Source organism: Lissotriton vulgaris, chromosome 1_2, assembly GCF_964263255.1.
Source record: "Lissotriton vulgaris chromosome 1_2, aLisVul1.2, whole genome shotgun sequence".
NCBI lineage: Eukaryota > Metazoa > Chordata > Amphibia > Caudata > Salamandridae > Lissotriton > Lissotriton vulgaris.
Window position 1 is genome coordinate 240837916 of NC_141686.1, and position 26599 is coordinate 240864514.

Below are 26599 nucleotides of genomic sequence, written 5' to 3' on the forward strand. Positions count from 1 at the left end.
GTGACACCGGGGACCTATGGGGGACGCGTGCAGTGTGTGAACACAGCTACGAATCACCATTAACTTCTATGGGGAAAGTTGCGGTTGGAATTTTAAAGATAAAGGCCACTTAGAAGAGAACCTGGAGCAAACCCATTTAGAACTAGGAGGTTCTACAGTCAACACCCACGGGAGCTCTGGAGTACTCGAGTTACCTCACACAGGGAAGCCAGGTGCATAGGTGTCTTTCTGTGTCAGATTTCGTTGTTGTTTTCAATGACGATCTGCTGCAAAGTGCTGCTGGCGTCCAAGTGGAAAGTGTCCAGAGTGATCAAGCCTGGATCAGACATGCGAGGAACCAGAAAGCAGAGGGGACAGAGTCTGGTTCACTTACCAGTGACCAGGAGCACGATAGGCGGATGCCCACCGATGTTGGGTGATTTTCTTTTTTAAACCTTTATTTTTAGATTTTATAAGAGATACAAAAAGCAGAAACCTCCCCACCCCCCACAAAGGCATCATTAAAAAAACACAGTATTACATCAATCGATGGACTCAGTATGGCTATGGCATTCTGCGGAAAAAGACCACATCTGTAATCAAGGAAGTCCATGTGACACCGATGCGTCACCAACAGTACAGTACAGAAAAAACGTGAGGCATTATGGCCAGGTGCCATGATTCGCCCTCCACATGTCGATGTTCATAGACTCACTTCCCCCGCCCCCTCCAGCTCCAGACTCAGGAGCAGAGAACAGCTCGCCACTGGTCCCCTCCGAGTCACACTGGGACTCCCGACCAAAGCCCGCCATACACAGGGTTCTCCAAACCAACAAATCTTCCTGCAACTTATCATCTCTCCTGGAGCATTGCATATGCGCTTCCTCAGCTAGCACCCATTCCCTTACATCTTTGAGCCAGATGTCTATCTCCGGAGCCCTCTGTCCCATCCATGTAATAGCGAGCCTACACCTAGCTAAAACTAACATCCATTGCAACAGCCTATACTGAAGTTTCCATTTCCTGGGCTGAGATACCAGGCCCAACAGGCAATGCAAGGGGGACAAGTCAATTCGGAGTCCGGTAACGGTGCTATACGACCCACCGCTCCCACCCAGAAGCTTCCAATCAGTGGGCATTCCCAGGCCATCTGTAAAAATCCCACCCCTCCTACGCCACACCTGGGGCAACTGTCGCGTTTGTCTAGTGAATAGTGGCTCACCGTCTTGGAGGTAAGATAGGTGCGATGGAGAAAATTGAAGTGAATAAGCTTGAAACGAGCATTACAAGACACTCGCTTCGTCAAGGTCCCTATGCGTTTCCGCTGACCTTCGTCCACGGATATGCCCAAGTCCGCTTCCCAAGCCGCCCATGACGGCGGCACCTGGGGGGCCGAATCTCACCGCATCACCTCGTACAACAAGGTGATCAATTTACGTCCCCTGCCACAGGACAAAATGATATGAAGAGTGTGGGTCATCTGGGGGATCTCCGTACATTGCGGCCAGATCGTACGGACAATGGAGCGTAGGCCCCGGTAGTGAAGAAATTGCCCTCCGCCGAGGTCAATGGTTTCCTCCGCCTGCTCATAAGTCAGGAAGCTAACCGAAGGGTACAAGTCCGCCAACAACTCACAACCCGCCTCCCTCCATGCTCGGAAGGACATCTGGGTCTCCACCTCCATCATGGGGGCCAAGATCTAAATTGGCAACTCCCTATGAAAAGGCGCAGAGCGCAGGACCCTTTCCACGAAGCGCTTCCACACGTTAGCCATGTGCCGCACGACATATGGCAGCTCCGAGGGAGCCCCCAAACCCCGCATTAGTGCCTGCTGTAGCTCCTGCATCGTGGCCCGCCCAAGTAGCAGTCGCGCCTCCCACGTGTCAGCATCTGCAAACCATCTAGCCGCCGGGAGGAGTTGTGTTGCATAATAGTGAAGGTCAAAAAGCGGGGCCTCCAATCCCCCCTCCTCAAAGGAGCGCACAACGGTGCTCAGGGCCACCCTACTACGCCGCCCCACCCACAGTAGGGACGTGAGAAGTGAATTGAGGGATCGAAACACCCTCGGAGGGAGGGCGCACATCGAATTCTGTAGGACATACAGCATTCTCGGTAGCATCACCATCTTGGCAATGGCGAGCAGGCCCATGAGGGATAATGGCAGGGCATTCCAAAACTTGACCAATTGACGCAGCGAGGCCACCACCCTGTCTACATTGTGGGTGAGGGACTGATCCTCCGTTGAAGTGACGTGTATGCCCAGATATCTAAAGCTGGTCAGTTCCCACCGTAGCCCTAGCTCCGGCATGTCCTCCACTTGCATAGAGTCAAATCCCGAAAGCGGGAAAATCAGAGATTTATTACGATTGAGGCACAATCCGGACACCTCCCCGAAGGAGTCCAGCAGGCGTAGCAACCACGTGAGGGCCTCCCTAGGGGCGGACAGATAGAACAATACGTCATCCGCATATAGCGACAACACATTGCAGGTGCCGCCCACCGTGATGCCCCACTGATGAAGTTCAGTGCGAATACGAACCGCGAAAGGTTCTATAGCCAAGGCGAAAAGCAGCGGCGGCAAGGGGCAACCCTGTCTCGTTCCCCGCCCCAGCCGCCACTCCTCTGATTTTGCTCCTCCGAGGCGGACCCGGGCACGGGGAGAGCTATACAAAATCTCAACCCAAAGCAAAGTTGGGTCCGAAACCCATCTTCCGGAGCACCTCCTGGAGATAACCCCACTCGACCGTATCGAATGCCTTGGCCAGATCAATAGAGACCAATACCATCTGCTCATCCCTACTGCTCACCTCGTGGTGTATGTGATTTAACCGTCTCAGGTTCATCGTCGTATTACGGCCCGGTATAAACCCGCACTGGTCTTGGTGCTCCAAATGTTCCATGTGAGGCGCCAGCCGGGTAGCCAGCAACTAGGTCAATATTTTAACATCCGTGTTAATCATAGTGATGGGGCGGTACGAGGAAGGGTCATGCTTGTTCCCCCCTGGCTTAAGAATCATACAGATCTCCCCCTGGGCCATGCTGCCCGGAAGAACTCCCCCCTCAAAGGCCTCCAAGTAGACCTACAACAGGAGGGGTGCCAATCTGTCCCTAAATTCGTAATAGAACTCCGGGGGGGAAGCCATCGCTCCCAGGAGATTTGGAGTGTGGCAAACGAGCCAGCACCACCTGTATCTCCAAAAGAGTCAGGCCCGAATCCAGGCCATCACGGTCCGAATCTGAAACAGTCGGCATGGGTAACTCCTGCAAATAGGGTAGATAGGTGGCCGCCGAAATGGCCGGGTCCGCCTGATATACTAGCTGTAGATGGGCCTGAAGGACCTCAAGGAGGGCCTGTTCGAAATACTCGATCGTTAAGGGTGGGCGTAAAATCCGTTTCGCGGGCGAATTTGAGGATTTTCCGCGATTTCGCGATCCGCGAATCTCGCGAAATCGCGGTAAAATCCACAAATCAGCGGGGACGAATTTTCAGCCAAGCAAGGGTTACAGCAGCAGGTGCAAAAGTTGAACCTAATTTCTTTGTAACCTTTTACAAAAGGGTTACAAACAAATTAACTTCAACTTGAACACCTGCTGCTAATTGCTTCCTGGCGCCTCGTTGCCTACTTGCAACTATTCTCTGACCCTGCTCTGACCCTTGAAGCAGGGTCAGAGAATAGTTACAAGTAGGCAACGAGGCACCTGTCCAAGGAATTAAGCCTCATCAGGAAGCACTTACAGATATAAAAAACAGGAAGAAGGGAGAGGATGGCAAATACACCCATTTTGAGTTGTCAGGAGGGGTTAAACTAAAAGAGACCTTTACAGCACAATTTTCATATGCATTTTGCTAAAAATAAAAAGCTGTATGTTCTGTAGGGGCAACTCAGGAATCTAGCCCTTCAGAGATCCGGCCTCTCTTTCTTTCTCTCGTTCTCTCTCTCCCTCTCTCTTTCCCTCTCTTTCTCTCTCTTTCTCTCTCTTTCTATCTATCTATCTATCTATCTATCTATCTATCTATCTATCTATCTATCTATCTATCTATCTATCTATCTATCTATCTATCTATCTCTCTCTCCCTCTCCCATAAACGACTGCATGGGTAACTTCGCTATGCAAGCGGCTCGCGAAGACGCAAAAATCCCAGCGAACACGCAAAAAACCCCGCGAACACGCAAAAAACCAAAAATCCGCAAATTCGCACAAATTCACGAATTTTGCGGATCGCGAATTCGCAAATCCACAAATTCGCGGATCGCGAATTCGCAAAATTCGCCCATGCTTATCGATCGTACCCGCTGAGTCACGGAGAGCCACTATTCGTTCGGGGGTATGCTCCCGTTTCAGGATCCAGGCCAAAAGCCTCCCCGACTTATCTCCTTCTCGGTAAAGGCGCTGCCTGTATTTGCCCAGTGTATATCTGTCCAGTCGATCCAGGACATCGTGTACCCGGGCACGAGCTGCCTGTTCCTCCCGCCGCTGGGGAGCACTAGGGTCAACCACCAATTGGGCGAGCGGGAGTGTGTCCTCCACACTCTGAAGGTCATGAAGGAGCTGCTTTCGGACTCCGTAGGTGAGCCCCATACAAGCCCCACGCACAACTGCCTTAAGGGCCTCCCACCTTGTGGCCAGTTAAACCGACCCATCACGCCAGTTGATATCCGTATATTCCTCTATCGCCTTTTCCACATGCGCCCTACCCACTTGGTCACGAAGGATGTCCACTGGAAGCCGCCAGGTACGAGGCCGGGGCACCGGGGACCCCCACTGGACCTCACAGGTCACCGGGTAGTGATCGGACAGAAACCGGGCCTGGTGTGTTACCTCTATCGCCAAGCTAGTCCCAGCGTCCGCCACGAAAATCCTGTCAAGACGGCTATGTGTATTGTGTGTGGGTGAATAACCGGTATAGAGCCTCTGGGACGGGTGTTTCAAGCGCCAGGTGTCTACTGCACCCACAGTATGCATGACCTCCCTAAGCTGCGCAGTCATGCGGGGTTTAGTACCCTCCCGAGGCGGGGACCTATCTAGGCCCGGATCAAGGATGCAGTTAAAATCCCCGAAACAAAGCAATGGGGTCCCCAAATCATGGACGAACGTGTCTTGCACTTCCCCAAAGAATGTCGCGTCGTCAGTGTTGGGTGCGTAGGAATTCAAGATGACCAAATCCTTGCCGTCTAGCGTAGCTCTAAGAAGCAGGTACCGCCCCTGGACGTCCGCCTCCATGTATTGCATACGAACGGCACCCCTGGCGCCACCCAGAATAGAACCCCCTAGCATAAGAGGAGAAGGATGCATGAACCAACTGCCCTCGCCATTTTTTCCCTAGCTTCTGTGCCCCATCGTCAACTAGTTGGGTCTCCTGCAGGCAAGCTATAGATATTTTGTGTCTCCGGAGGTAGGAGAGTACCCTGTATCGCTTGGCGCATGTACACAGCCCCCTCACGTTCCAACTCATAAACTTATACCCCATGGGTTCCGAAAACTGTCATCCCTTTTACCCTCCCCCACACAGAGTAAGTCTTCCACAGTGCCCGACCTGCAATGCAAATGATGCTGTAAACATTTCCCCACAACTCCCCAAAATAAAAAAAACCCCTCCCCCACTCACGAGCAAAAGGTCAGCAACAACCACACGCGCCACTCTGCCCTTACCCTGCCGGTGCTAGGACGTGCACAGCCACCCCATACGCCTAAGAAGGCCATCCCCCTACAATCAACAAAGAAAACTTCCCCCCAACACCCGACTCCCCATCAAACCCATTGTTCTTATCAAAAGTCCAGGCTCAACATCGCGATACAAAGCATTCACACATATCCTGAGAACTCAGGGCAGGTTCCCACCCTCCCACATGAGAAACCCCTTAACTAACGGAGACTCTCCCCCCAGACCCCCCAAGCAAATCTCTTCACTCCAGAGCGCCCACAACCAGCTAGCTAGCCCCCCCACGGCCACCCGGCTGAGTCACCCATCAGACATACAGCTCACTTCCATAGCCAAGTCTCTCAGGAAGGGGCTCCAGCCCCCTGGAATCCACTCGCCGCCGTCTCCGGGATCGTCGTGGCCGTAGGCGGCGCAGCCTCCGCCGCCACCAGTTGCGTGTCCGGGACCAGGATGTCCTCCTTATCAGTAAGGAGTGGAGCCCCCAGATCGTCAGCCACGTCCGCCGACCCCAAGCGCAGGGCTCCATCCTCGCCGACCAGGACTCTGCCGCGCTCCTGACTTCCTGCCACCCCGGAGTGTCGCCGTCGTGTACTGTTTCGTCTCCTGGACGTTCTGGAGCCCCATCGACCCCGGGGGACCCCACGCTCCCCCGGGGGAAGATCATCGCCCCGGATCTCCAGCCACTCCCAGACCTCTGCCGGGGCCTCAAAGAAGTGCGCCATTCCCTGCGACAGGACCTTGTGCTTGGCTGGGTATAGGAGCATGTATTGCAAGTTCATCTCCCTGAGCTTCTGCTTAACCCCCAAGAAGGACTTCCGCTGCTCCTGAACCTGCTGGGTATAGTCTGGATAGATGGAGATCCTGCTATTCTCAAACATAAGGTTTGCCGACTCCCGTGCAGCCCTCAGGATACAATCCCTGTCCCGATAGTTCAAGATTTTAGCAATAATGGCTCTGGCGGGGGGCACCGGCCTTGGCGGGGGAACCAATGCACGGTGGGCCCTTTCAATTACAAAGCCCTCCAAGAGCACCCACCGGCACAGGTGCGTTCGGATCCAGTCCTCTAAAAAGCGTTCCGCATTCCCCGCTTCCACCCGCTCCGGCACTCCAAGGACTCAGATATTACTGCGACGCGCCCTTCCTTCCGCGTCCTCGGCTCTCCGCTCCAGGCCCCCGTCTTGGCAGTCAACTGTGAGACCGTCTTCTTGAGGGTGGCTACCTCGCTCTGCAGCTGTTCGATATTACCCTCCACCTCAGTGACTTTGTCCGCCACCTTCCGCAGGTCCGCCCGCAACAGATTCACATCTATAGACACCATTTCTATTTGGCATTCCAACGCGGAATGGGAGCCCTGAATCGCCTTCAGGAGTTCCGCCCTGGAGGGCTCCCCAGGAGCGTCCGGGCCCTCTTCTTGGCCCGATTGCCTCATGAGCCGTTAGGACGGGAGCTTCGGGGTGGTATATTGCGTGATGGTGTTGGGCTGTGAGGCCCGAGTCGGCTTGTCCTTGCGCATCCTATAGGTTCCGTTGCGGCCCTCCCGGTTCCAAAAAAGGAGGGGGGACCACCCCTTGTAAGACCAGAAAATCCGTCCCCAGGCGGGCCGCTGGTGTCGAGAAGCTCCAACTAGACCATCCGTCTACATGGGTCCAGGATACAAATGTAAGCACCACCCCACATGTACGATAAGGCGCTCCACACAGGGAACCCCCCTAGTCCATAACACGCACAAGGTGCGGGGGGAGTTATGTTGAGCGTCCTGTCTCCACGATCTCCAGGGTCCGCAAGGGCACTCCCCGGGGAGCAACAAACCCCCCAAATCCAAGCAGAGAACAATGGACCCCCACAAGTTCCAACAGGGGAAGAAGAAGCCCCCCCGCAGGCTGCCGATCCAGAGGGCAACAACCACGTGGCCACAAGGCAGTATAGGTCTGGCTCAACTAGGCCGGTCCTTGCCCACAGCACAGTCCGAGATGCCACCGCAATCAGGCCCCCCCCAACCCTGGGGGCAAGCGAGGGAGGCACGGGGGACAGGCTCTTTGCGGTCAGTTATGCCCCAAGCGGCTTCCCAATGCGGCCACTTGTATTGCGGGTGGGACCCACTGCAGCGCAGTGTTGTGTCCACAGAATGGCGCTGGAGATTGCTCAGGGGCCCCACTTAGCTGCTTTCCGCATCCATGCGCCGCCACCACTGCCCGCAAGCAGCTTCCCACGTTAGGGCTCGCCCGGGCTCTCTGCGACCATCCAAATGCCCCCGGGGCACAAGGGGGAACATATACATGGATGAAGCCGGAGGCCGGGTTTAGGATACCCGCCTCCGGCGGAGCTCCAGCTCCGTTCTCCGCTCTCAGGCGGCACCCGTAGACTGTACCCGGCTTCCTCTCGACCGGAGCCCCAGATGGCAGCGGTCTCCGGTCCATGATCCACTCCCACCGGGGGGACCACCAGTCCGGGCCCGCGTCAGCCCACAGTCGCAGGGCTCTGCCCCCACTCTGCTGCAGGCCGCAATCCCCGGCCTCCAGTTGCAAGAGGCCCGGGGTGCCGCGAGGTCAGGATCATCGGCGTCTCCACACGGGAGGCTCCACTGACCCCCAGCGCCTTCCAACCTCAGGGCACGCCCAGGCCCGCCGCGGCTGTCCAGATGGCCCTGGGGCACAAGGGGGAACTTCCTAAAAAGATTGAGCCGGAGGCCGGGTTCAGCACACCTGCCTCCGGCAGAGCTCCGACTCTGTTGTCCGCCCCCAGGCAGCACCCGCAACCATTCCCAGCTGCTTCACGACCGGAGCCCCAGATGGCAGCGGGCTCCTGGCCACGATCCGCGCCCACCGAGGGGACCACCAGTCTGGGCCGTCGTCAGCCCGTGGACGCAGGGCTCCGCCCCCACTCTGCCGCAGGCCGCAATCCCCGGCCTCGAGTCACGAGAGGCCCGGGGTGCCGCGAGGCCATGATCTTCGGCGTCTCCACCGCCGGCTCCCCCAAACAGTAGGGGTCCGGCTCCGATGCCCAAATCTAGCCGTCGGGAAAGGATGAAAGACAGATTTCCAGGGTCCGATGGACGGAGCCGGCGGAGCTCACGTCCTGTCGGCCATCCTGCTTGGCCACGACCCCATGTTGGGTGATTTTAGGTGAAGTAGGTGAAGCTTGACTCTCCAGCCATGAGGACCAGGAGGCGTCTGCACACAACCAGGATCTAGATTCTAGCTGTCCAACAAAGGATGTCGAAAGCTGCAGTGTCGGTTTCTGGATTGGACCCAACAAGCCTTGGAAACAGCAACCCACGCAGAAAGCAGAGATAGGCATCATTGCAGACCAGCAATGTCAGAGGGACTCACCACGTGGTCGAGAGTCAGGGCACGTCTGGAACAACTAGGGATGCCCGAGGAAAAGTAGAGTTACCTTCAAGGAGGCCCACCAGTCAACTAACCAGGGATCGCGAAGGAGCCTCAAGCTGAAATGCACTTGCAAATATGCATGGTCAGCAGGGGTTCCGGTTCCATGTCACTCGTGAGGGCTGCGGGTCTCAGCTTTGCTGGGGACTCGGGTCAGCTTTTAAGAAGTCTGGAAATCCTCTTCCTGCACTGCAAATACTTTGGAGTCCAGCAGGAGCTTCGGAGATGCAGACTGGCAAATGCTTTGTTGGTTCCTATATGAACAGGGGAGTCACTCCTTCACCCCAAGGGAGATTCTTCCATCCTCTAATCGCTAGTAGAGCATTGAAATTCCAGGATTCAGTTTCAGAGTTTCGTCCAGGTGTAATCTAAAGTCCTGTTGCCAGGGGTCCCTTAATAATACCAAGAAAAGGGGTTGGACATACTCTGGGACCCACCTATGGGAGGGTTTAGAAAGAGTGGTGGCTGCACCTATTTTGTTTGTTCAGTTTCGTGCCAGAGCAGGGGCTGGTAGCCCCTGCAACCGGTTTGAACTGGGCTATGCACAGGGCTACCAAATGTGCCCCCAATGCTAACTTCAAAGTACTCTCAGAGTGCCCCCACCCATCCCCAATACACAATAGCCTGTCTGGGAGGTGGTTACACCTCCCTGTGACAGGAAACCTATTGTCCAGGCCTCCCCTGCCAGAGTTTCATCCAGCAGCAGGAGGCCAGACTCGTGTCTGTGTCTGCAGCATCCTTTTTGTGATGCCAGGGCTCTTTTAAACTATTACCGGTTAGACCAGTGTGTACATTTCTCTCCCTCTATAAGGGTGGAATTCTACCCCTGTTGCCAGGACTGGCGGGGGGCAAGGGAAGGATTTTAAGTATGAGCGCAAAATCCGTTCCGCTTGCGGATTTTGCAAATTTTCGGTGAATTCGCGATCCGCGAACTCCCGCGAATTTACCGAGAATTTGCAAATCCGCGAGCGGCGGATTCCGGGGGCAAAAGTTGAAGCCTGGCTGGCCTGTCAACTTGTAACTATTTTAGGATGGCGCCGGCAAGCTGCCAGCGCCATCCTAAAATAGTTACTAAGTTAGCTTCAACAGGAAGCTCTAATAGATCAAATAAAGCAGGTGCTCGCACCTGCTTTATTTTATCTATTAGAGCTTCCTGTTGAAGCTAATTTAGTAAGTATTTTAGGATGGCGCTGGCAGCTTGCCGGCGCCATCCTAAAATAGTTACAACATAAACAATCGTGAGCGTCGTCGAGGCAGGTGTGCCTTCTTCACAAATCTACCGTGGAAAATCAGCTGTGATGCTGGATAGAGGCTTTTGCATCCTTGACTTTCACGAGCACAATACCCGTGCTGTTTCTGTGACCAGGGGTTTCTTTCTCTTCATCTGCTGAACTGATCTTTCTCAGACCTTTTATTACACACAAGAAGCATGTGTGACTGACTGTGAACTCGCATGGTAGCCCTGCCCGTTTGGCCCCGCCCACACACTTGCGGTTTGCACCGTCTGCCCGCCATTAACCCACTATGATGGACAGCTCACTCAAGGGACCCCTGCGCCCGTCGGGGCAATTGCATAGTAACACACACATGGTCGCTCGAACTAGTTGATGCTCAAATTCAGTGACTCATTCATTAGCCCAAAAACAATCGTGAGCGTCGTCGAGGCTGGACAGGCGTGCCTTCTTCCCAACTCTACCGTGGAAAATCAGCTGTGATGCTGGATAGAGGCCTTTGCATCCTTGACTTTCACGAGCACAATACCCGTGCTGTTCTTGTGACCAGGGGTTTCTTTCTCTTCATCTGCTGAACTGATCTTTCTCAGACCTTTTATTACACACAAGAAGCATGTGTGACTGTGAACTCGCATGGTAGCCCTGCCCGTTTGGCCCCGCCCACACACTCGCGGTTTGCACCGTCTGCCCGCCATTCACCCACTATGATGGACAGCTCACTCAAGGGACCCCTGCGCCCGTCGGGGCGATTGCACTTGCATGGAAGCCCCGCCCCAAATCCGCGGATCCGCAAATCCGCAAAATCCGCGGATTTTGCGGATCCACGATCCGCAAATCCGCAAAATCCGCGGATCGTGGATCCGCAAAATCCGCCCATGCCTAAAGGACTCCAAAGTGTTTGACACCAAACATATTTCCATTCAGCCATTCCAAAGTTACCATTTACAACGGGGTTATAATGCACTTAAGAGTATATGGTCTGGCTGCATCACAGAACAGCCTCAGAGAATAGGCTCCGAAAGCTGCAGAGGGGTCCAGCAAAAAGTGGAGGTAAACATAGTAAGCTGATCCTACTCTCCTACACCACACACCCTCGATTATATGCAACAATTCTAATTTAGGTGAATAGGGGAGCTCCCAACCCAAGACCTCTGCCAGGCAAGCCACCACTCCCCGCCAGAACTTCACAATTACGCTACAATGCCATACTGTGTGGAGGAGAGTACCATCTTCCTGGCCACGTCTCAAACAGAGCAGAGATGCCACCAAGCCCGCCTTCCAGAGTCTGACTCGAGTATGATATACTTGTTGTTGGTAATTAAATTGGATCAATTGGAGGTGCATTGCGATTTCAGCCTCCCAGAAAAAGCCAGTGCCTCCGTCCAGTCCTCTCCCTCCAAAGGGCAAAGGTCTAACTCCCATGCCTCTCTGAGTCTATCCAGCATAGTGGGGCTATTCGTTACAACAGACTGGTAAATCTGGGAGATTTTATGGTTAAGTAAGTCCCCCATAAACAATTTGTCCTCGACGGGGCTAAAGTCCGGAAGAGACGCCAAACCAGTGACCATGTCTGAACTGAAGATTTTGATCAAACTTGGTCTTAGACATCTGGAAATCTTGCTGGAGCTGCAGGAAGGACTTAAGAACCATCCCTCGCATCACTTCCCCAAGAGTGGAGATCCTTATATTATCCCAAACACGGAAGCCCGCCAGGCCAGCCAGCTGAGGCAACCTTCCATTGGACCAAAGTGGAGTCTCCTTTGTCAACCTGCCCCACCACCCTATCTTTTGCAGCACCTGCTTCCACGGCTAAAAGACCACTCTAGTGGCGGAAGGCAGAGCCCCACACATCGATGCTGTGTATAGGATAGTATGTATATTATTGGACCCCATACATTTCCATTCCATCGTATAGGCAGGGTCGGACCTGTACCCATACCACTATTCATTCAATATTAAAAGATGCGCGGCCATATAATATGACTGGGCATCCGAAGTGGCCAGTCCCCCACAATAGGTGGACTGGAAGCATGTCCGCAGTGCCACTCTTGAAGCCCTTCCTGCCCATAGAAACTGCACCAAGGCTGAAATGACCCGGCGAAACCACGACAGGGGGACAGGGAAGGTATAATTCTGCAATTGATACAGCAATCATGATAGTGACACCATCTTGAGGATGGCCAATCATCCAGGGAAAGATAGGGACATATGCGCCTATGTCTTCAGCTTTTTGCGCACCCACGCTCCTACCGGTAGAATATTACGCTCCCATGAGACCTCCCTGGTCTCTGACAGGAAAACCCCCAACTATTTCACCCCTATTGTAGATGTCTGCACTGCTGAGGCCCAAGGACCGAGCTCCATTCGTTGCCCCAAGGTCCACAGGGTAGACTTACTTGGATTCATAAACAGGTCGGATGATTCCCCAAAGATCTCCATAATCCAGAGCAACCTTGGTCCCGTTCGATTGATATCCGTCAGAAAGAACATGACAAAGTCGGCATATAGGGCGATGCGGTCCGACAACTATGGTGCCCACTCAAATCCAGCAATCTGTGCATCTATGTGCACCCATGCTGCCAAGGGCTCCATGGCCAAGGCGAAGAGAAACTGCGATAGTGGACACCCCTGCCAAGTTCCCCTACCTACCGGAAAGGTGAAGGAGGCAGACCCCACGATACGGACCGAAGCCGTGAAGTCAGTGTATAACAATTTCAAATAGGCTAAGAACCGTGGACCCAAATTCAGCCTGTCCAGAAGAGCAAATAAATACGTCCAACTAAGGGAGTCGAACGTCCTGTCCATGTCAGCAAGCATGAGTGCACCCGGTACATCTAGCCCCGAATAGTGTCTATGGCAATATGGGCACGCCGGATATTATGCCTAGTTGCCCGTTGGGTTATAAAATCTGTCTGATTCGGGTGGACTATTGACACGATAGGTGGCTGAAGGTGATTAGCCAATGCCTTGACCAAGATCTTAGTCTCTATATTCAGCAAAGAAATGGGGCGATAGGATGCATGCAGGTAAGGGGGTCGACCCGCCTTGTGAAACATTACCACCACGGCATGTCTCCAATCTTGCGGTAGGCAACCACACTCTCTTGCCTCCTCCACAACCCTGAGGAAATGGGGTCCTAATTTCATGAAATATTTCTTATAAAACTCACATGGGCACCCATTAGGGCCCAAGGCCTTCCCGGAGCTCAGGTCTCCCAGAGCCACCCCCAGATCCTCCTCCATGAACAGAAGGACCAAGTCTGCCCGAGCTGCATCTGAGAGGGTCTGAGGCCTGCTAGAAACTGATGTATCTGCTCCTCCGACAGAATAATGTGCGAAGCTCTCTGTGATCGGTAAGGGATACGCCCGTCGCTTTTGATTGGCTTCTTTGTGTGTTTTTCAAAAATCTTTTATTTTCATTGGCTTACAGCTGTTCCACCTTCTGCTGGTTTAGTGATGCTTTGGCTACTGGCCCTGTTTCATGTATTATTATAATTTTATTTTAATGCAGATATAAATAGCGCAAACTCGGCATGACCCAGAGGCTCACATCTTGGTTTCCAGCACCAAAGTGGGCAATCTAGCGGTTAGACCACATCGTCTCCCGATATATGGCCCATCATCTATTACATGATGGGTCATATAGGTTAGTTTCACACACTACTTTTTTCCTGGTGGGTGGCGCCCAATCCCTGCGGCCTCGCCATGATGCACGTCCGTCCATGCCTCAAACAAACGGAACAACTGAGGCGACATCGGGGCGCACTCCATGCAGCAGTAAAGGTTATCCCTACTGCTGCATTGCATGCATTGAAGGTGAAGGGGAGTTTTAAATCCCAGCTTATGTTCCTTTTTCCCTTACAAATGTGTTAACTCTCTTAAGGTTCCAAATAGAATTAACTTTCCCCAGCAGTGTTTTCAAGGTACAACATTTAAGAACTAATGTTATTTTATGTTATGTTACACTGATTTATAACGCGCACTGCTACTCAAGAGTGTACCGGCGCGAAGAGCCAGTAGTGGAAACAGTATGGAACTGGGGGAAATTATCATTAAGAAAACAGCAGGGTTTTTAGTATTTTCTTGAACATGGAGGGGTCGTGAATGCTGTGCAGTTCAAGGGGAAGAGAGTTCCAAGCTTCGGCCGCTTTGAAGGATAGAGAGCTGTCTCCAATTCTTATCCGTCAAAAGCAGGGTATCGAAGCTAGGCACTGTGAGGGGGAACGCAGATGCCGTTGTGGAGTATAAAACATAAACCCTAGACCATAAAAGGCAGACCTGGGTTACAGAGGAAGGAACGTCCTAAGAGTCTTCAATGTGCCAAAACATTGACCGGCCAGTTTTTTTTACATGTGTAGAGAACCTGAGATATTCCTCGAACCGAACGCCCAGGTTTTTCACTGCCTGTCCAGAGGAGCTGGGGAGTGGATATTCTGGTGGCCAGAGTGATTCACTGAACTGAGGAGGAAAGGACCCAAATAGGAGGATTTCGGACTTGTCCTCATTGCACTTTAACTGGGCGGCTGCAAGCCATTTGAAAATGGCTGTTAGACAGTTTTTAGCTTTCGTTGGGAAAATATCTGAGTCCTTCTAAGTGAAGAGGAGCTGGGTATCATCTGCATAGGCGATGATTTTTGCTCTCAGTTTCTCAGCCAGATAGAAAAGAGGGGTGACATATACATTAAAAAGGAGGATGCTCAGGGTAGAGCCCTGAGGTACTCCAGTAGTCACCTTTTGTGGGTTGATAAAAAAGTAGGTAGCCACACTTGCTGTGATCTGTCAGTCAAAAATGATTTGATCCAGTCCCACGCAGGGCCGATGACACCAATGTTTGCGAGGTGCGCTAATAGCAGTGAGTGTCGAAGGCGGCAGAGAGGTCCAATAAGAGTAGAGCCGCTCTCCCACCCCCATCCAAGCATTCTCTAATGGCTTCTGATATTTCCACAAGTGCCGTCTCTGAGCTAAAAGTAGCTCTGAACCCTGACTGAGTGGGATGTAATGATCCTATGGTCTGCATGCGTTTGTGTACGATAGAGCGAAGGAGTAAGTCGGAGCTCCGATTTACTCCTTCGGCGAGACGAGCAACGGCTGGTTCTTGTACTCCCAGGCTCCGCATTTGTGACGTACGTACCCGCCCGTTTCCTACTAATAAACCCGACGGCCACACCACGGCTATCCCGATACCCGCAATCCGGGTTGGAATTATCACCGGACCTTCGATACCGCTTCAACGCAAACTAAGCCCTGAAGAGTCACAGGCACTGACCTGTAGACCAAACACGTGTCGGCTGGCGTTGTTTTTCCCATGAATATCTTCACATAAACAATCCCTCGAAAACCACCAGTGTCAACTGTATTATAATTGAAATATTGTATCAACTATTGAATGTAATACTTGTGCCCAGGTTGTGTTCATATTGTTTAATTATTGTTTGTTGAACAAAAGTATTTTGATTGCCAAATACTAGGGCCCAATTCACAGAATGCACTTAAGACTCAATCCTAAACTTACTACTATTTTGGTATTCACAGAATGTACTTACTACTTTTGGCATTCACAGAATGAACTTACTACTTTTGGTATTCACAGAAGTTAGGATTTTGTCTTAAGTCTGTCTTAGGTCTGTCTTAAGTCTGTCTTAAGTTTGTCTTAAGACAAACTTAAGACAAAATCCTATCTTCTGTGAATACCAAAAGTAGTAAGTTCATTCTGTGAATGCCAAAAGTAGCAGGGTCGATAGTTCTTCATGTGCGTGGGGTGTAGAGTCGTTTTTTTTAAATGGGTCTTATGCAGGCTGTTTTCCATACCGATGGGTATATTCCTGAATCAAGAACTTCGTTTAAGAGAGGGGTTAAATATGTACTAATCGGTCCAGAGATCAAGTGAAAGATTGTTGGCGGACACGGGTCATATGGGGATCCAGATTTGATGGAGAGTAACATTTTATTCACTCCTGTTGAGGTGAGGGTGCTAAAATGTGCGAATCGGCTGTGAGGTGCTGTTTCCTCCAGTGCCAGATTAGGTTCATTTTCAGCGGACTGCCTGTCTACTAGTCTGCTGTCCAGGCTTAAGAAAGAGATGCTTGGTGTCTTGCCTGTCCTCCAGTGCGTCACCCACCAGCTCTGCTCAACGAGGAGCATAGGGCCATGCCAGACGTCACAAATGGGGCGGAGCGCTAGCATATGTGTCAGTAGCAGAGATGCCTGGCAGTGAAGGTGTGCTCAGAGTTAGTGCAACACTAAGTCCAGGGCCACTGGAATTATATGATTATGGAGCCGCAGAGTTTTTCATATATAGATTATAGATTTGCCACATAATCCGTCGTCTACTGCATAGTATGCAGATTTTAACAAAAAATGGTTTCGAGCTCAAACGGTTCAAAAGCTATTCAAAACATAGCGACTGGTGTTGCTGCTCAGTGGAAGATCCTTTGTAAAGGTTGACTGGTCATGATTCTGTCACTTATGCATGTGTTTAGGTGTTAAAGTGGTACTAATGAGTTAGAACTAATGCCCAGACAGTGTTAACAAGTTTAGAAATGTCAAAATAATGAAGTGATATTTTCTCAAAATGTGCTCCATATTTTGCCTTGGCTAGCCACATCATTTATTCAACCCTGCTGCATATTTTGGGCCTCTCCTGCTGCATTATTCCAGTGGCCCTGACTAAGGCCACTGAAAATAGCTGATTTACGGCCTGCATCAAATAATGACCCCAAAAGGAGGCCATATGCCAATAGTGTACTCAAAAGCCCTTGTTAGGGAAAAACCACAATAGCCTCCAGTGGTATCTGATCATGCCTGTGGCCAGAGACTGGGGGAGCGGGGGGAGTTAACTTGCGATCCTGGATGTTCACCAGCTTGCTACCCTGGGGGACACCCTCAACTGATCTGATAACAGAGTCATCACCGGAGCAGGTGCAGATAAGTCAGAACCAGGTAAGAGGGCTATGTCCTTATTAGTTCCCAAATTGTTGCTGTTCCCAGTAACAACCAAATCAGTATTAAGAACAACACTCAGAGGAGTGTTCATGCCAATGGTGATATCTTGCCCGTTGATCACAGTACTCAAGTTTTTTTCCCTAAACATACCCGGAATTTTTGGAATTGTTCCAGAACTACAAATCCCAGCATTCTCCACTGATGTTTTCTGTTTAGTAGAAAGTAAATACTCACCAGTCTCTGACAACTCTAAGGTATCCGCGGTGATCATAATGTTTAGAATGATGGTGGTTAAGTTCGGACCGGTGTTCCGGGTGGTCTCTGGTGTCCGCGTTGTCTCTTGTGTCACAGTCCCCTCCGTAGCCGGCGTTACTGTTGCCGCCGTTGCTGTTGCCACAGTCACTGCTTGAGTCTTTGGTTTTGAGACCTTGGAGACCAGACCGGTGTTAGGGTTTTTTGGAGCCATCACGGAAAGGACAGGTTCGTCTGTTTGGATGCAGCTTTCCACAGAGTTGAGTTGAATGAGATGCAGCCCGCGTTTCAGGTGGAGCAGGCGCAGGTTGCTGGTCCAGCCCAGCCACATCAGCCGGACTGGATTAACTGCCGCAGAACGCCAAACCGAGTGGAGGAGCCAGTGGTGATAACAATGCAGGTCCAGCTGCATGCCACAGGTAACAGCGCCGTCAGTAACTACAGATTATCCGCAATACAAATCCACCTAAACCGGCAGAATATCGGTCATGCAGGCAATGGGAAGCGACGCACTAGTGAGCACAGTTCAGCTGCTCCCTCGGATGCGGCACGCATCCGCCATCTTGCCTCCACCAGAGTCGGTCGATTCTGCTGGCAATTTTTACTCGATGTCCGACCTCGCCAATGCTCTGGAACTAGGGAGCCTGGACAGGGATGAGGAATGGAGGGATGATTTAAGTCTAACTACCTCGCTGCAAGACGGGCAGGACTCAGTAACTGAAGAGGACAGTGATAATGAAATACCGCCCTCGGCTAGAATGGAGTGGGGGGAGGAAGAGAATACTGTGCATAAGGTTTCGGCTATCACTGGGAGATGTATCTCTTCAAACGCAGGTAACAGTATAACCCAAACCTCCCCAATATTGACCACCATACCAGTAACTACAGCAGTAACTCTGGGTGATCACTCTCAACTTCCTGAGGTTACTTTAAGCATGCTCTACCAGGTCATGCTCCAACACCGTGAGGAAACTAAAATGGAGAACCTACGCACGGAAGGGGCAGTCCGGAGGCTCCAAAATTACCTCTGGCGTGTGGTGAAAACATGTAATGAAACTTCAGCCAAAGTTCTGGAAGCTGAAGGCAGAATATCGGCAATCGAAGATGCTATAATCTAAAAAAAATCCCAACTCTCCTCTTTGGATACATTAAGGGAAGATGTCAACTGGAAGTTGATTGACTTAGAAAATAGATCCAGGCGTAATAACTTACGAATCCTAGGTATACCAGAAGCGAGCGAGGGGGCCAACTTCAGGCAATTTGTTATCGAGCTCTTTACAGAAGCCTTTCCCGAGCTCTCCCAGTGGCAGTGGGACACTGAGATCCAAAGGGCCCATAGGTTCCCATTTCAACAGAAGAATGCTAGAGCCGCTTCAAACAATAAGCCTAGAGCCATTTTGATTAGTCTAAACAATTTCCTGGCTCGAGAGGCACTGTACGACCTGGCTCGTCCGGACCGTAAACAAAGGGGGAAAGGTCTGGAATTCTTCGTTCGTCCGGACTACTGCCATGCCATGGTCCAACAGCGCTGGCAGTTCCGTAAATTGATTCCATCCTTCCAAGCTAAAGGAGCCCAGGCCTTTCTCCTTAACCCTTCAAAGCTCAAAGTAATATATAAGGAAAGAACATATTTCCTGACTACCGAGAGTGCTGCGAAGGAGTTATCAGTGTCTCTCTAACTCTATTCTTTAATGCATGACATTGAATCATGAACCCTGGTTATTTGAAATAAGGGTTATTAGCTTAAATGTCTTCTATTTTTTTTCTTTTGAGAGGGTATGTTGCTGAACATCTTAAAGCCTATCGAATATTGAACTATACTGAATCATGAGTCATGAATTGCGCTGATCTTTGTACTAAGCCTCACTTGTTCAAACCATGTTTTTTTTTTTTTGAGAGGATCTGCTTTTGAAACATTTCAATGCTTGTATTTATGAGGTGTCAAAACTGCATCGATCTAAGTATGAGGCTCTCTATCCTTTACTTATTTGTTCCCTCCTCATTTTGTTCTTTTGCTCTCTCTCCTTATTCTCGAGGGGGCTAGATGTTCAGTTTTTCAATCTAATTATTTTGTTCTATAGGCTGATATATTATGAGATGGGAAGCGAACGGCGAGACGCACAATGCTTCTCTGGCCATCATTTTCAGGGACTCTTCAGTCCCGGTGCCTTTTGTGGATGGGCTTCAAGGAGGGGGCAAAGGGGGCACTAGAGGGAGGGTGGGGTGGTATGGTGGTGGGGCAAGCAAGAGCAGCTCTCTTACTTTTAAGAGAGACAGTAATTCTAATGTTTTTTTTCGATTCTCTTATCTGAATGAAATTCCAGACCCAAAATAAGATAAAATCTCAGTTTGCGAGTTATTGTCCATGTACCACTTAACATATTATTATGGGTAAACTCAGGGTTTGTTCCTGGAACGTTTGCGGACTCAATAATAGGAAGAAAATAGGAATTTGCCCACAAATATTCCAGAGTATGAGGATAGATCTATTATGTATACAGGAAACTCACCTGACATGGAATGACAGAGGTTGGCTGAATGATTTAGGTATGCAAGTACTGGGATCTACCCGTCAAGGCACTACTGCAAAGGGGGTAGCAATTCTTATTAGAAGAGGACAGGGTAGTTTGAAACGTATCAAATCAGATCAGTTTGGTCGGTGGGTAATAGCCGAAATCTCTATAGATGGCATTTCTTGGACCATCTGCTCGATCTATGGTCCAAACTGAGACGATCCAGATGTTTTGAATTTGCTCAGTATAGAATTAGCTGGTTGGCCGTCTCCTCTTATACTCTATGAAGATTTAAATATTCATCTTGAAGGAAACTCGCTTTCTACTGGACTAGCAGCCCGTCCCGACGTTGTCCGGGTATGAATTGCTGCCGGCCAGTAGTATATTGTTTTGTAGGACAACCAAGGCTTGGACCAGGCGGACTAAAACTGCAGCATGGTTTAATAAAGAGTTGATGGATGCCAAAGCGGCGTGCAAACATATCGAACGCAGTTGGCGTAAAAATTATGACCTAAAGTGCAAACAGCAATATAAAGATAGTCTGAAAAACTATCACAGACTTATAAAAGCAGCGAAAAGTGCATTCCTGAAAGAGAGGATAAAATCCGCGGAAAATCTTTCTAAAGAGTTGTTTTCGATATATAAAGAACTCACGGCTCCAACTAGGATAACAGCTCAAGACAACGTTTCCGAAGAGATCTGAGAATCTATTGCAGACCACTTTGTGAATAAAGTAGAGATAATATACGCCTCCTTCCCATTTAAGACTGAGCGGCTCACAGATCGATTCAATAAAAGTGCAACACCTGTTAATGATACATATTTAAAGTGCTTTACAGTACCCCCCAGACAGGAAATGCTCAGACTTACAAATAGTATTCAGTCAGGGTCTCCCAGTGATGCTGCTCCACCTAAATGCTTTAAGAACCAGCTAGAGGTGGTAATCGATCACATCAGCAACATGGCTGCTCTCTCATTCAAGGAATGTCACGTATTGGATGAATAGAAGAGGGCTCAGGTGATCCCCCTGAAAAAGAAAGCTAACCTCCCCTTTACTCAGTTTGCAAATCTCCGCCCTATTTCTCTGCTCCCGTTCTGTATGAAAACAGTGGAAAAAGTTGTCAACATTCAGCTTATGAAATTCCTGGAAGAGGGTCAACGTCTGTACCCGTCTCAGTCTGGGTTTAGGGCTAGATTTTCAACTGAAACTGCCCTTCTGTTTTCCACCGAGAGGCTTAGACAAATAGTAGACGAGGGACAGACAGCAGCATTGGTACTATTAGATCTGAGTGCGGCGTTTGACACCGTATCTCATGCCATGCTGCTGACCCGCCTTACAGAAATGGGAGTGGTAGGACCGGCCCATGAATGGCTGCGCTCCTTCCTAAAAGACAGGACTTTCCAAGTTCACTGTCCTCCGTTTAAATCTTATGGTTATAGCATGGTGTTCCACAAGGCTCAAGCCTGAGCCCGACACTATTTAACATATATATGGAACCCCTGGATAGAATTGTAGCTCCATATGGAGTGGACATTGTAACGTACGCTGATGATACACAATTGATGATCACCCTAGCCCAAGGCCAGAATGAGGCAGCAGCGAACTTTGCCTCCTGTCTCAAGGAGGTATCTGTATAGATGAATGACAACTATCTACGCCTCAATGGCGATAAAACGGAGCTATTGGTGTTTGGTAGAGCTCCCACTATCTGGTCATCAGCCTGGTGGCCATCTGAGTTAGGGCCCACACCTATCCCCTAAGAGACGGTTAAGAACCTAGGTGTCCGTTTGGATTCCAGCCTATCCTATGGACAGCACATTGCAAGGCTTGTAGGTAAATGTTATGGAGTCCTTAAGACCATACGTAAAATACTTGATTATCTGCCCATTGACACCAGGAAATCTTTAATACACACATTGGTCACCCCCCACCTAGACTATGGAAACTCCCTGTTTTTAGGCCTGAGTTAGAAAGGGATACAACAGTTGCAGCGCGTACAAAATTTGGCTGCCAGATTGGTCCTGTAACTGTCTAAAAGAGCCTCAGGGCAACAGGCTCTTAAGACTCTCCACTGGCTTCCCATACAGGAACGCATCCTGTTTAAAGCACTGTGTATTACACACTGTGTAGCCCAGGGGAAGGGGCCTAGCTATCTTCAAAAACTCCTAACGATCCATCGACCAAGACGTAATCTGAGATCATCGGGGAGCATGCAGTTTCAGGTCCCTCGTATCTTTAAAGCGCGAATGGGAGGACGCTCGTTCAGGTAGCTTGTAGAAAATGGAACGAGCTCCCGATTGAACTCCATATGGAACCGTCGGAGGTAAGATTCCGACTTAAACTGAAAACCCATCTATTCCCACGAACTCGAGGCACTTATTAGTTCCCTCTTCCTCCTATGTGATTCTAAATACAGAAAGTCTTGCGAGCTGGATGGATGCTTCAATAGCGCGGGGACACACTGTTATAGTGTAACCATGCGCTCTACAAATGGTTTTATTAACATTATTATTATTAGGATTTCGTTTTGATAGCATTTCTTATCTGTGACAGGCCTGTGAAACACTCCGATTCACAGTGCACTGCTGATGCACTTAAGAGTGCGAGTTCAGTAGTGTGTGAACTCGAGTTTCCCTACTTTATTTTTCCTTGCAATATTATATAGCGCGAACTCGACAACATGGCATGAGCACAATTTACATTACAGAAGAACACATTCATTTGTGGAAGGCACGGGGAGACAAAGTGATTTGCCTGGAATCACAGGATGTTGTGCTGATACAGAGATTCGAACGTAGCTCTCCAGCTCTAAAGTTCGCAATTCTAGAACTTGTGGTGCGAGGTCTGTCTAAAAGTGTATGTCGGTGCTGGCCATCAATGAGAGAGACCTGTGCATTTTTCAAATGGTTGGTGAAAAAATATGAGTATGTCGCTGGAGATGTGGGCCGCCGTGCCACTAATGTACTTACCGGGGGAGGGTAAACACCCATTACTCCGCAACTTTCTTTCCGCATACCAATACTCCACATACTTTCATTACGAAAGTACCATGACTCCGCAATGCCATTATATCGCATGGCATTACATTTTATATGCTTTTACCACGCATACATTTACAACAAAATTTGTTGTAAATGCATGAATGGTAAAAGCATGTTTTTTAATGTTTGGATAAGGTAAGTATGGCTATAGGGGTATATGTTTTGGGGTGTTTGGGTATTTTAAGGGTTCAGATATAGTTTTGGGTTAGGGGTACATGGGTAGTTTTAGGGTTTAGGGATAGGTATGGGTTTTGGGGTATAGGGGTATTTTTAGGGTTCAGGGATAGGTTTGGGTTTTGGTGAACAGGGGTATTTTAAGGGTTCAGGGCTAGGTGTGGGTTTTGGGGTACAGGGGTATTTTCAAGGTTCAGGGCTGGGTTTGGGTTTTGGGGTACAGGGGTATTTTAGGGTTCAGGGGTAGGTTTGGGTTTTGGGGTACAGGGTTATTTTTAGGGTTCAGGGCTAGGTTTTGGTTTTGGGGTACAGGGGTATTTTTAGAGTTCAGGGGTAGGTTTGGGTGTTGGGGTACAGGGGTATTTTAAGGGTTCCGAGCTAGGTTTGGGTTTTGGGGAACAGGGGTATTTTAGGGTTCAGGGGTAGGTTTGGGTTTTGGGGTACAGTGGTATTTTTAGGGTTCAGGGGTATGTTTGGGTTTTGAGGTATAGGGGTAGTTATAGGGTTCAGGGCTAGGTTTGGGTTTTGGGGTACAGGGGTATTTTTAGGGTTTTGGGGTAGGTTTGGGTTTTGGGGTACAATCTCTTCAATCGCCTTGCATTGGCAACATGGTTTTATCCCCAATCGGGATACGGCCGATCATGTTAGACGGGTGATCGCTTTAATGGATTGGGCTCAAAGGTCCAATACGGATCTTGGAATCACCCTGTTGGATGCCGAAAAGGCATTCGACAGGGTGGCCTGGCCATATCTGTGGGATCTGATTCTGTTAAAGGGCTTTGGTCCTAAGATGATAGTAGCTTTAAGAGCACTCTATGAGGCCCCATCCTCCTGCATTAAAATCGGAGCGAAAAAATCTCTTCCTTTCAGTATTTACTGAGGCACCCGACAGGGATGCCCGTCTTCACCGCTTCTGTTCGCTCTATATATCAATAGTTTTTTAAACAAACTGAATCGGGCAGAGGACATAACACCAGTTCAAGTTGCCGGCACCAGTTATAGAGCCCTCGCTTATGCGGACATAGTAGTTATGACAACAGATATCTAAGGGGCAATCCCAATAATAGAAGATCTAGCGACCCAGTTTGGTGCCTTTTCGGGCTACAAATTAAATATACAGAAAACCCAAATTTTGTTTGTAGGTCAGAACTCTCCACCACAATTAAATACAGTGTCAGTAGCGACCTATTTGGGTATCAAAATTACGGTCCCAGTCTCGGCTATCCCAGAACTCAATCTGAACCCTGCCCTGAAAAAAGAGAATTCCTTGTTAGAACGTATTGATCACCTTCATCTATCCCTGTTTGGTCGGTGTAACGTTTAAAAAATGATGATTCTGCCAAAGTTCCTATATATGTTTAGGACAATTTCACTAGAATTCGCGCCCACTTGTTTTAAACAACTAGAAAGGATGGCAGCTAGATTCTTGTGGGGCTACAAACGTCAGCGCAGATCCTATAAGAAAATGATGCTCCCAAAGACTAGGGGTGGTTGGGGTATCCCGCACTTTCTGTATTATTATCTCGGGGGTGTTATAGTTTATCACCCCGTTGATAATCGGTGAAAAAGCGCGAATTCCATTAAGCCATTCACCTTCAATTTATGAATTTGTATTGGGGGTGGAGTGTCGAGGCAGTTTTCTAAAAATTATAGAGCCTAGCTATTTTAAAAAACAAAGTTTAAGACTTTAAAAGCTGCGTATGGGGTCTGGAGGATAATTAAATGTCAAATGGGGATTGAGAAAACCTCGCTGTATACTCCTTTTTCATCCGCTAGCCTTTTCCCTTCAGTTTTTCAGGATTATGTAATGAGTAGGTGGCGTAATTGTGGAATCGTTTGTGTAGGTGACCTATGGGAGAATGATCAGTTAATCCCCTTTTCGGAGCTATTGAATAAGTATATTTTAACTGGCAATGGTTATTTCAAGTATATTCAGATACATAGTTTTTTTAATACTTTACGAGCGAAGGATCGCTCTGGGCTCCGGAGGATCCCGCTTATCAACAGCATGTTTAGCAAAAAAACGATAGGATATTATTATAATTTATTCATGTCTTCATTTCCAGATGATATTGAGGCTCACCAAAAGAGGTGGAGTGAAAAATTGGGTAGTGATGATATTCAGCTACAGGAATCTATTGTATTGGCCAACAATATATTATTCACTGGTAGAGCCCGTACGCAGCATTACATGGCTTTATTCGATCTATACTATACACCATCAAAAATCTGTAAATGGGGCACCACTGCAGGTACATCCTGCAGTAGATGTGGACTGTTTGCAGCCGATGCACTTCATACAGTTTTTTCCTGTTCTCGGCTGTCCTCATTCCTAGCTGCAATTCAGACCTTTCTTACATTATTGTGTGGCCCCACAATTGTTCTGACAGGGGAATTAGTGCTAATTGGGGTATCCTCCCTTGAACTCCCTGAAGGGCAGAAAAACTTCCTATTCATTTCCATGGCAATATTGCGGGCATGTATCACCCAAGAATGGATCAATCCAGATCCCCCTTCCTTTCTTACCTGGAGAGCCCGTCTGTTAGCTACTTACAACATAGAAATGGCCATCTATAGGACAAAGGGTCAGAAAAAAAGAACTCTGGGTGCAAAGCTCTGGTGCATTAGAGCAGTGGATTCAGGGGACCCTGAATTGATTCTGAATTGATTCTGTCTAGGTTCCAGGGTAACTCTAATACTCTCCTTCGTGTAATGTTTCTGATCTCTGTTCTTTGCTAATATTACAGGTGTCACTATGCAATGTTTGTTTATTGGAAAATGTTTTTTCTGTTTTCTTTGTGGGTTCTGGATCTGTCCCTCTTTTATTGGTTTCATGATTTCTGTGTTATCTATGAGCTCTCCCCTGCTTGCATTAAATGTTAAAAAATTCAATAAAGAAATAAAAAAAAAAAGTTAGGGAAAAACCAATCAAACAGGAAAATTGTATTTGCGTAGGGCTCTGCAGATGTGTACAGCATGATTGTGTGTGCTGCTCTCAACAAGGCAGCTTTTGTAGTCTGTATATGTCATAAATATGATGCCGGCTGCCTAAAATATGAGGCAGATTAAGGGACCATGCGCTACTACTACAAAACTGAATCAGTGAACACATTTTTACAATTAATCAATCAATCAGTGGTTTGTAGAGTGCTCTACTGACCCATGAGGGTCTCAAGGCGCTGGGGTGGGGAGGAGTGAAGCAGCTCTGGGTTAGTCGAAGAGCCAGGTCTTGAGGTCCTTCCTGAACGTGTGGAGGGTAGGGGAGCATCTGATGTTGACCGAGAGCTCGTTCCAGGTCTTGGCTGCAACGTAGGAGAAAGCTCTCCCGCACGTTCTGCTTCTGTGGATGTGGGGGACCTCTGCAAGGGTGAGGTCAACGGAGCGGAGGTTCCTCTTGGGTGTATGGAAACTTACTCGG